General features: G+C 41.0%; 1 long non-coding RNA gene across 1 annotated transcript in view; it reads left to right on the plus strand.

Annotated features, from left to right (window-relative positions):
- The window catches only part of LOC142829804 (uncharacterized), a 33,328-nt gene extending 22,903 nt beyond the window's left edge, over positions 1-10,425 (plus strand). Inside the window, exon 4 of the long non-coding RNA XR_012904601.1 lies at positions 8,362-10,425. This is a non-coding gene — a long non-coding RNA (uncharacterized LOC142829804). The remainder of the gene's footprint in view (positions 1-8,361) is intronic.
- Positions 10,426-11,345: the final 920 nt, after the last annotated feature.

Genomic DNA, 11,345 nt, shown 5'->3' on the forward strand with positions numbered 1-11,345 from the left:
TTCATGGTGACAGAAATTTTACATTTGTTGAACTTTGCTAAAAAGCAATAGGAGTTAGAATCGATATCTTCGATTTCATCCATTTCCCACGACACAGAGTTGACAGCATACTTGAATAGATCTGAGCAGAACAGTTGTATCCGCATGCAGTTCCTAACTCTCGCCTTTATCCTTTCTTCCCATATGTTTATTTTGACTCTCACTCTAACCAGTTGATGATCTGACTGTAGACAGACGACTGATTCCAAAATGACTGTTATATCTATAACCAGTCATCTCTTGTCCATCAGGACATAATTGATTTCATTTATTATTACATCATTTGGTGCTCACCAAGTCCATCGCTTTCCAACCCTCTTCTTGAAGATGATATTCATGATACATAGATATGAGGCTTCTGTGTAGTCAGCCAGCCTTTGATCTCAGTCATTTCAAGCTATATTGTCCGATGTTGTTTTCTTGATCTTCCCCAATACTCATCTTAGCACTGAAGTTGCCAGGCACCACCGTGTATGTTGTTTTAGTCTGAAGAATCCTATAAAGTTCTTCACAGAATCTTTCCATTTCTTCATCTTCCTTAGTGGACATAGTGTAGGCTACAATTATTTTCATGATGACCCATTTGCCTATGCTCATTGTGAGCACTCTGAAATGAGATGATAAAATTATCCATTAAATGACGTTTTCTGCCATGTTTGAGCACACAATAAATCCAATTCCCAGACTTTTCTTTCTGCTGCTCCTAGAAGAATTTGTGATCCATCCTTCCATTGTGCCACAATTTCCTTTTTTTCTTCTGGTTTCAGTTATGGCAAGAATATCAATGTGAATATGATGAAATTCTTCCAGCAATATATTAACCTGCTCATTGCTTGAGAGGGCTCGCACATTAAGTGTGCCAACATATAAATGAATATAAATGGATGGTCTGAACACTGTAAGACTCTTGGTCTCCTCTGCCCGCATTCATACTCCACTACCACCACCATCATTGTGGAAGTGAGGAGGAATTGCACAGGACTGAAGGTCATGCTGTATTATCACAGTGTTTGTCGTTGCTGTGACCAAATCGTCACCTGGTGGCCAACCTTCTGGTGATGAACCTCTCCGTACTTTGCTAGGCTGGTCCTTGGATGGTGGACACAGAGTCTGCCACCACGGCCATACTCAAAACCTTTCCAGCTTGGTAGAACCTGCCAGACCTTGTGCTCTGCTGGCATAGCCTTCGAGAGCCTAGAGTCACCTTCATGCCACGATGAGGCAACGGAATAGGATTTTGTGGAGGGCCATTTACAACACATGTACATAATGAGACACTGACTTGTCTGGCATAACACATTTTAAATGAGCGTAAATGCAGAGATGTGTTAAATAAAGTGAACAGGCTTATTTCTCACAGACTTTCCCATCCAGACCTTCCCTGCTGCTTTCTTCTTTAGATGTTCCAATTTTTTCTGCAGCAATAAAAACAGGAGCAGAGACAAAAAAAAGGTTGAGTGTATAGGAAATCTAAATAAATCAAGGCCTCCAGTATGTAGCAAATATTAATTTGCTGTGGCATAGCTGTATTTAATTAATGACTATTATGAGCCTTTCTAAATTTTAGCATATTAAATGGAGTAGGTCAGGACTCATTTTTTGTTACATCAAGCATGTCATTATCTCAGTGTAGGCTGAGATCTGAATATACTGCAATTTTTTAATGAAATGCTATTACACTAATCAGTGCAATGTTCACGCTAACATAGAAAGAAAGTGCCCCTTTTGATCAAGCCATATTGCATTGCTCCATGTCTGTTAAATGTAGGAAAACCATGTAATAGCAGTTCCTAGGCAATACTCAAATTCTCCAGAATGGCTTTGATTCAGAAATAAGCTCTCTGATGGTGCTGTGTCCCTATTAAAGGGGGTCTCCAAGAGGGTGGGATCACAAAGTTATACAAAGAGGCTACATCTAGACTGGCATGATTTTCCGCAAATGCTTTTAACGGAAAAGTTTTCCGTTAAAAGCATTTGCGGAAAAGAGCGTCTAGATTGGCATGGATGCTTTTCCGCAAAAGCACTTTTGCGCAAAAGCATCCATGGCCAATCTAGACGCGCTATTGCGCAAAAAATCCCCGATCACCATTTTCGCGATCGGGGCTTTTTTGCACAAAACAAATCTGAGCTGTCTACACTGGCCCTTTTGCGCAAAATGACTTTTGCCCAAATGGGAGCAGCATAGTATTTCCACAAGAAGCACTGATTTCTTACATGAGATCGTCAATGTTCTTGTGGAAATTCAAGCGGCCAGTGTAGACAGCTGGCAAGTTTTTCCGCAAAAGCAGTAGCTTTTGAGGAAAAACTTGCCAGTCTAGACACAGCCAGAGGGTTTTGTGAACATGGTTACCAATGTTCTCATTTGCTATGACTATTCATGGGAGTAAAATTTTGTTCTGAAGGTAGATCATGGGGGAGGAGTTGAATAAATATATCTAATTGACTGAATATCTATTAGAAATGTTCACCAAGAGGTCAGCTTATAAAGCTCTGAAAGGAGCATTTTATTGTTGTTCATCAATCAATATTACTGCTACTGTTACCGAGGAGGTGGTGGAATCTCCATCCCTAGAGGTTTTTAAGTCTCGGCTTGACAAAGCCCTGGATGGGTTGATTTAGTTGGGATTGTTCCTGCCTTGGGCAGGGGGTTGGATATGATGACCTCCTGAGGTCTCGTCCAGCTCTATGATTCTATGATAAACAGATGTTAGTAGGGTCATAAGGATTTGCTAATGCAAATAAGGGAAGTGCTTGGAGTTTTACTGGCCTTTCCAAATAGGAAGTTCGACCTGACCACCTACATCTAGAGCTGTGTCAATAAAGAATTTTCAGCTCCCTACAGTAGTTATTATAGGATGGAAAAAAGGCCTGGTAAGTCAAATTGAACGAGTTTCTTTAAATTATGACACAAATATTGAATTTTTTTTGATTGACCGGAATAGTTTGTTTCAATTTCAACCACTGTAAAATATTTGTTTAACTCAATTTGCTTCAATTTTATTTTGAACTGAAAAATTGAAATTGTAGTCTGGAAATATCAAAGCAATGTTTTTTATTTTTTTATTTAGTTTTTGGTCTGAAAATACTGCACTTGAAGCGAATTTGAAACATATTTTGATATCAGTAAATCTGCATCTGTTACCCAGCTCTGCCCAGGATCAGCAACAAGGGCATCATTTTGGGAAAGCGGTGGAGTGGGGGGCAGCAGCTGTGCATACTGGTACTCAGCTTGCTTTTTTTCCTTTTCCCTTGACTATCAGGGAGCGAGGGGAAAGTACACAGCTTTTATGCATGCCTCTCACTTCTGGATAGTGAAGAAAGGGGGCAGAGGAGTAATTCACAGAATCCAAGTACTTTCCCCTCGTTCCCTGATAGTCAGGGAATGGGAAGAAAAGCAAGCCACGTCCCCGGTACGCATGGCTCCTCCATGGCCCCTGCCCCACTCTCCCAAAACAGTGACCTTGATCAACAATTGTGTATATGTAATTGTTCTATTTATACCAGAATAACTTTTCTAAATTCCACCCTTCTCCATAAATGTATAAAGTGATTTCTTGCAATAAATGTGTAAACACTTCTGGCCCAAAGCCTTGTGAGCATTTCTATGAGCATTAGTGCGAATGAAGCTCACTTGCTCAAATGTTTGTGGAAAGCAAATATAACTACTGACTTCTTGGCGCATCTACAGCTTGTATTAAGTATTGACCTTGCATCACTGGTGTTTGAAACAGACTCATAATTTTTATAGATGTGGCCTGGATGCAGAGGGAAGGGAAGGGGTGTCTAAGGATGCACATACATAATAAATGCTAATCCTACCACACTGAGCCTTTGAGCCTGGGTCAGTAGGCTCTAGCTTGTGAGTGAAAAATAACAGTGTAGATGTTCAGGTTCAGACTAGTACTCAGGCTCTGGGACCAACCACCCTGTGGTTTCAGAGCCCAGCCCAGATATCTGCATTATGTACCATCCTGCCCAAGCTAGTCATGGCCATGCCATGGGATTTTTATTGCAGTAGGGACATATCCTAAATTGCATTGACCAGTGAGTTAAACCAGTGTTTCTCAACTTTTTTTTATAAATTACCCCTTTTTAAAAAATTATAAGTACCCCCAGTACCTACAGTTTTCAGACACACACATTTTTTTTCTACTATTGCCACACATTTGTTTAAACAACTTAATTGTAGCCGGGCAGGTGATGAAGTTTTTGGGTGTAAAAAGTACAAAAATAAAAAAGGACTGTAAGACTTAAAACAAAAATTCAGTTTTTTACAAATTTCAGTTGTGTTGATATAACCTCCAGACTTCTCTTGAGTACCCCTAAGGGTACCTGTACCACTGGTTGAGAAACACTGAGTTAAACAAACAGGCACAGAGGAAGCAAGTTCACTGACATGGCCCCCAATTGAGAAGCAACACTCCCCACATTTCACTCACAGACCAGAGCTTAGTAGATTTTGTGTGCTTAGCCCCACGGTAAAACAGTGGGGGAGGGTTGGAGCCCCAGTGTAGGCTCCCCAATGTTGGGGAAAAGCCCTGAGCCTTGGGGAATGGATCCAGGCAAACCAGGGGCTGCATCTGACCTCTGGGCCTTACGATCCCTACCCCCGATGTGGGTCATTAACCAAATCCTGTTCAAATCAATATGAATCTTTTTCCACCTTTTTTTTAGAGGAGGCCTATGGAGAGCTTTCAAATATGTAGAGAGAAGCAAATAAATATATAAACATACCCAGTGAGCTTGACATTTCTAACTGGATTCTCAGCCCCTAGGATGAGTTAGTGAGGATACAGCCAGACAGTCTGAAAAAAATGCTCATTGCAGGAACAAATCATGGTCAAGACAAACTGCACCTGCTGCAAAAACAAAACAAATGCACACAAACAGACTTAGTTTAGGGGTTACTCATGTCCTGACATCCAGGATTGCTGATTTGAGTGCAGGGACGAGCACAGGTGGAAAACGTATTCAAACTTATTCTGGTATTGCAAAATTGGTTCTGAAATTACACATATGCTGTGAGATAGCACTATAAGTGCTGTAACCAGGCAGAGTCTTTCCTCCCTTCCTTCATCCCAAGCTCCCAAAATCATGCCACATGCACAGTCTCTCTCTGGCTATTTCACTGTCCCAAACGTAAGCAAAACAAACAAAAACATTCTGCAGTTTCCTCTCTGCCTTTCAGACTCTCATACCTCCTTCCCAGGGACCTCTGACAATCCTGCTTCCACGCTCTAAGGCACCAGGCCCCAATGCCCTCTTTTAAATACTACCTGGGCCAGCTGTTGGTGCATTGGCCCTTCTTTCTCTTAAAGGGCCAGAGTCACTCTTTACCAAACATACTTTCAATCTCTGTGACTGTTTGCTTTACAATTTGTTGTAATGCTTTCCAGGGCTGGCTTTAGGCCAATTCACCCCATTCCCCCGAATCGGGCCCTGCGTCTAAAAGGGACCCAAGCCAGAGGGCCCCGCGCCCTAAACCCGGAAATGTGCTGGTGTGTCGGATGCGCCACAGGAAGGGGAGTCGGCCCCTGGGTTTGGCTGGAAGGCAGGACTCTGCCCTGTAGCTGGGGATTTAAAGGGGCTGTGAGTTGTTTCTTTGTGTGTGTTGGGGTGTGGGGGTTTTTTTTTTTTTTTGGCTCAGCCAAAATTTGTGTGTGGTTTTGTTTTGTTTTGTTTTGTTGTCAACAAAAAAATCCCGGCTGCTGGGGCCCCGTCGAAATGGTTTGAATTGGGCCCCGCACTTCCTAACGCCGGCACTAATGTTTTCAAAATAATGCAATGCTTCTCTCTCTGGAAGGCTGCAGTGTATGCGATTTTGCAGTTGTCTTGAGGTTGCACTGTAGGAATTTAGTTCAAAAGGGTGGCTTTGTGCGTATATTCCAGATGGAGAATTGAGCAAGTAAGAACTTTTTCATTCTAGTTATGTGAAGATGATGTAGAATCAGTCCAGTCAGAAGAAGAAAGAAAAGGGAGACATAGGGGAAATACTTAGCAGATAATGGAGCCTCTGATATCACCTTAACCATCCACTTCATGGGTGATATTTGAAATATTTATTGATGAGTTTAAGTAGCAAAGCAAACATGGTTGTAATGAGGCTTAGAAACCTTTCTCTTTTTTCTAGTCAAGGGTTAAAATGTTTTTTTATCTAAGGCTCTCACTATGATTCATAAGAATCTAGACTTGCCTCAGCCAGACATTATATGTGACAGTGGGCTAGATTCTGTTATCCTTACTCTATGATCAATCCTATTCAATTTAATGGGCCAGTTTGTGAAGCCAGATAGTATTCAGTGTACTACAGAATTTGCTCTTTTTTATATATGTGCCTTACTGCCCCCTGGGCCAAATGGGAACAACAGTATGATTGTGTTTACAAGGCACTCTGATATTAAAGTAATGGGCTCCACAGGAAAGTTTGTAGGGGGATGGAGCCTTGGCTTGCCCTCAGAATAATACAAGCCTACCAAACCCTTCAATGGGGCATGTGACACCTTGAATTACAAGTGTGCTCTGGCTGTAAGTATCAACAGACAAGAGGCTGGAGACAGTACATGTCAGCTGTCATCTCCTTCTATCAGGGCTGCCCTAACTGGTTGCCTGAAGGAGTCAACATCTTTGTTTTCAAATACAAAGTCTGAAGTTTCAAATGCTCTATGTCCTTATTGGCCTCTACTATGCATAATCTCTTCTTAAATGCTAACGAGCTTCTTTGCGTGTATTTTATTGCCACAATATCTGTTGCTGCACCTCTGTAAGCTAATATGCTTTAAACTGATGAAAGGAAACAACAAAGCTGAATACAAGGTCATTATATTCAATCCTTTTTCTCACTTGGCTTCTTTATAATCTTGATGGTATCTACTCATGCATGACTCATTATGCAACTCAGTCACCAAAATGCTCTTTTGTGTCCCACAGCAGCCAGAATACTTCTTAATCCTTTAGCAATAGAAATGTGTTTGTGTATCACACAGGAACATTTAATAGTTGGAACAGTCTCTGGGTTTTTTTCCTCTGCCACTGGAAGTGCACTACTCATACATGCAAATGGCTCACCTTGTCCTATCAGCAATTCAATCCTCTCTTTAACGTGCAGGTAAGAAATATAAGGCTGGCAAGGAGAGAAGGGGGAAATAGAATAGGCACAAAATATAAATTAGAACTGAACTGGTATTTGCAAATGTTTGAATGAATTAGAAATTTCCAGGGGTTAAAACGTGGGATAGCTGGATTCGAGTCCTATCTCCACCATGGCCCTCCTATGTGACATTAGTGCTCTGTACCTCAGTTCTTCATGTGTAAAATGGGGATAGTCTGTACCCCACAAGGCTGTTGGGAATATAAATGCATTAAAAGATGGTGAAGTGCTCAGATTCCATGGGAATAGAGTCCATATGAATACCATATTTAGAAATTACATGTTGATTTGCCATTTTCACACACCTGTGTTACTAGCTTTTCACAAATATTTTCCTATTGTAAAAAAGAAAGAAGATTATGAGTGCTAACATTATTCTTTTCCTGTTAATTCTTCCAAAATCAATATTTCTGCATTGCCGATCAACCTCGCCTTTCACAAGCACAAGTGTCAGGTTGAGATCATAAAAAAGATGTTTAATAATAAGACAACATGAAGGAGATTAAGATCTGGCCAGAGCTGTGGTGAGCAAAGAAACAGTTTATGAGGCTCTGACCATATATTTCTCAACTACTGTCACAAACATATACACTGCAGGTACTAATTTGTTGTGCTGACTGGTTGACTAGAGATAAGCGAGAGAAAATTGATAGAGCCTTGCAAATCTGAATATATCTGTGGACCATGTTTGCAGATCAGATGCAGATACAACTTTGTATCCACTCAGAGCTCTAGAAATTAGAGATCATTAACTTATTACTGAACATAGACTGCACATGTTGCTAAAAAAAATACTATGAGGTGGGATGTATCCACAAACACCAGACTACAGTTCTTGCATTAACCACTGAAATGAACAATATTATATGGCTATATCATTTTCATCCAGGACCTCAGAACTCCTTTGGCCAGAGCTCTGTCACAAAAATGATTGTAATCCAAAGAAGTCTTTGTCTGTACCCTTTCCAGTTGGAAAGCACAATTATTTTGTACCCATGTGATCAGAGGGATCTAACTTTGTATTGTTGACATCTTCTTGTATTGCAATCACATGATTCTTCTCGTCATGGTGATTTAGGCAAGAGCTACTATCGAGGGGTCCAGAAATGTCTTAATATTGCAAAGGAGAAGGAATAGTTTGTAGACTTAACAGGTGTTTTTTTCTTAACTTACAGAATAACTTCTCCTTGAAAGAGCCAAAGGCCTAATGATTTGAACACTACTATCCTCTCTCCGGACATCTCTCTGTTCCATCTCTGGGGAAACTAGTGTTGTCCCCACTCCCCAACTAGCTGCCTGGATGGGAAGAGGTAGGGGATGGGACTCTGGCCAGCCACCTTGCACTCCCCAGGCAAATGCCCTATTCACTAGGCCACTCCAGAAACCATCTGACCTCCTTAACATCAAGACATCCCTTATCCTGCCTTACTAATACCAGAGCCTGTTCCATCATCCAGTCAGAGAACAGAAGTAATACTAGGTGACTAAGGATCACATAGTCCTCATTTCTATGTCTACATATGATGTAAATAGTTTATGATAAACAACGCACAGAATGAAATTTATTTGAATGTATTATTAATAGAATTGATTAAAATAACACTGATATGGATTATGTTGTGAATTTCAAAGGAACTGAAGGGAGTGAGGTTCCCATATCTCAGTGAAAATTAGTAACAACTGGACACCTACCTCCTTCTTTTGGTTCCATTGATATTACCAGCATCCAATTCAAAAACAGTTCATGCACAGAAATAAGGTAGAATCCAACTAGTTCACAACAAATGGTTTGCCTAGCTTTAGTAGAAATGCTATGATAATGTTCCTTTATCTACAGCCCAATGCCGAAGGAACTCTGAAAACTTCTGCCATGTTCTTTTTAATAATTGTAATCTCATTTTAATTGACATCATTGTGTACTCATTACCAAGTGTTTCTAGTATACCTAGTTCTGTTCTCTAATGAATCATACCATTTACGCAGTTAGGTATTACAACAAGATTTCTGTTCTCATGTGAAAATGCATTCTTCCAAAACTGTAAAATCTTTAGTTGAATTTCAAGTGATATGTTGCCAACAGCTCTTTCTGTAAAATTAAAGTATTCACAGCTAAATTGTCAAAGTGTCACTTACAACACCTGCATGTAGAGAGAAAGAAATGACTTTCCAAATGCATCCCCAGACAACTGTGCAGAGAAGTAGAGAAGTATAGATCTAGTTTCTCTCGCCTCCCTCACCTTGGCCCAAAAGTGCCGCAAACTCATTACTCCAGCACAAATCAAAGATAGTGGCTTCAAAAGTTCAGCAGATGTGAAAATCATACCTGTACTCCTGTATGGACTCCACTTGGCAGAACTGTACAAAGGTACAGCTATGCAGATCAATGGAGGATTCATATATGGTGCCACTTGCACAGTCAGTTGGCGTCATGGCAATTGTGGTGGCATAAATACATTTCTAGGATCCAGAGCTAAATTCTGCACTGAAATGCACTTCAGAAGTAATCTCATCTGTGTCACTGAAGTTGAAATGTAGAAACAAGGAGCAAATGGAAGCAAAAAATTGCCAGTGAAAGCTTTGACGAAGAACGCAGAGTGAAAAGTCACTTAATTGAGATGAAAGGGGTATATGTGTCCTGTGGGCAAACATTTCTATTCCAAAGACAAATGTATGGCAAGGCATTGGTAATTAGGAAATTATAAGGTGTTACCTACCAGCTCTGTGTTGTGGGGGAACCAGAACATGGCCACCTGTCAGCCGTGTGCTCTTGGGGAGCCAGGGAGTGATACTTAGGGAAAACAATCCCTTTCCCCCAAGCCTCTACTTGAATCAAAGACAAAACAAGGAAAAGGCAGAGGAAGACATAAATTCCTCCAGACAAGGCTGATAGAATTAAAGAAACACTCTAGCCTCATCTGCATTGAAGATAGAACAGAGAGACACCTCCATTAGCATACAGAATAGGCTGTGTCTAGACTGGCAAGTTTTTCCGCAAAAGCAGCTACTTTTGCGGAAAAATTTGCCAGCTGTCTACACTGGCCACTTGAATTTCCGCAAGAACACTGACGATCTCATGTAAGAAATCAGTGCTTCTTGCAGAAATACTATTCTGCTCCCATTCGGGCAAAAGTTCTTTTGCGCAAAAGCTTTTGTGCAAAAGGGCCAGTGTAGACAGCTCAGATTTGTTTTGCGCAAAAAAAGCCCCGATCGTGAAAATGGTGATCGGGGCTTTTTTGCTCAAAAGTGCGTCTAGATTTGCATGGACGCTTTTCTGCAAAAAGTGCTTTTGCGGAAAAGTGTCCGCGCCAATCTAGATGCTTTTTTCCGCAAATGCTTTTAACGGAAAACTTTTCCGTTAAAAGCATTTGCAGAAAATCATGCCAGTCTAGATGTAGCCAATAGAGAACAGGTCTTCCAAAGCTGGAACCATACTTAACTATGGGATACCAAAAGCAGAGAAGCACTGCCTGATGGGAAATCTCTGCTCCCAATGCTAATGAACCCAGGCATGCTCACACCCAAATTAGTCATTATCAGACCAATTCTAGTAATAGATCCTACTGATATCCAAAATAGTGAAACTGCCTACTTGCATTGTGAGCTTCTTCAAGGAACATCAGCCATAGCCATGTGTGATCAGTCTATTGTCTTGCCTTTGTTTACCCATAAACAAATCCAGTGTTCTCTTTGAACTATTGTCCTGTCCCTACAAAAACTCCTACCCTTGCCCAACAAAAACTGTTCTGATACCTGGATTTAAACTGCAACAGTTCCATTGAGGTTTCATCATCTCCTACCTGATCATGCTGGGGGCTCTGCTCTGCATTTCTGCTGCCCTCTGGATGCCTGGATGCCATCACCATCTGGGAACTCTGATCAGTGTGGTGAAGTTTCTCTCTCTCTCTCTCTGCCCGCCCTCCTCCCCCCCACCCCCACTACCTCTCTCTAAGCATAGCGTCCTGACCCTGCTCTATGTAAACTGTTATGTGGTTTGCTAGCTCTAATATTTGTAGTCAGTTTCAATTTAGATTTAACATTGTAACTGTTTTGTGTTTGGCTCCCCATATATATAAATATGCACTACCCATAAATAAATAATTTTCATTGTTAAGCTGGTTGCTTCTCTTTTTCTTTCTCTCTTGCTCATTCTTCCTCAAGT

This window comes from Pelodiscus sinensis, chromosome 6, assembly GCF_049634645.1.
Source record: "Pelodiscus sinensis isolate JC-2024 chromosome 6, ASM4963464v1, whole genome shotgun sequence".
In the NCBI taxonomy this organism is placed as follows: domain Eukaryota; kingdom Metazoa; phylum Chordata; order Testudines; family Trionychidae; genus Pelodiscus; species Pelodiscus sinensis.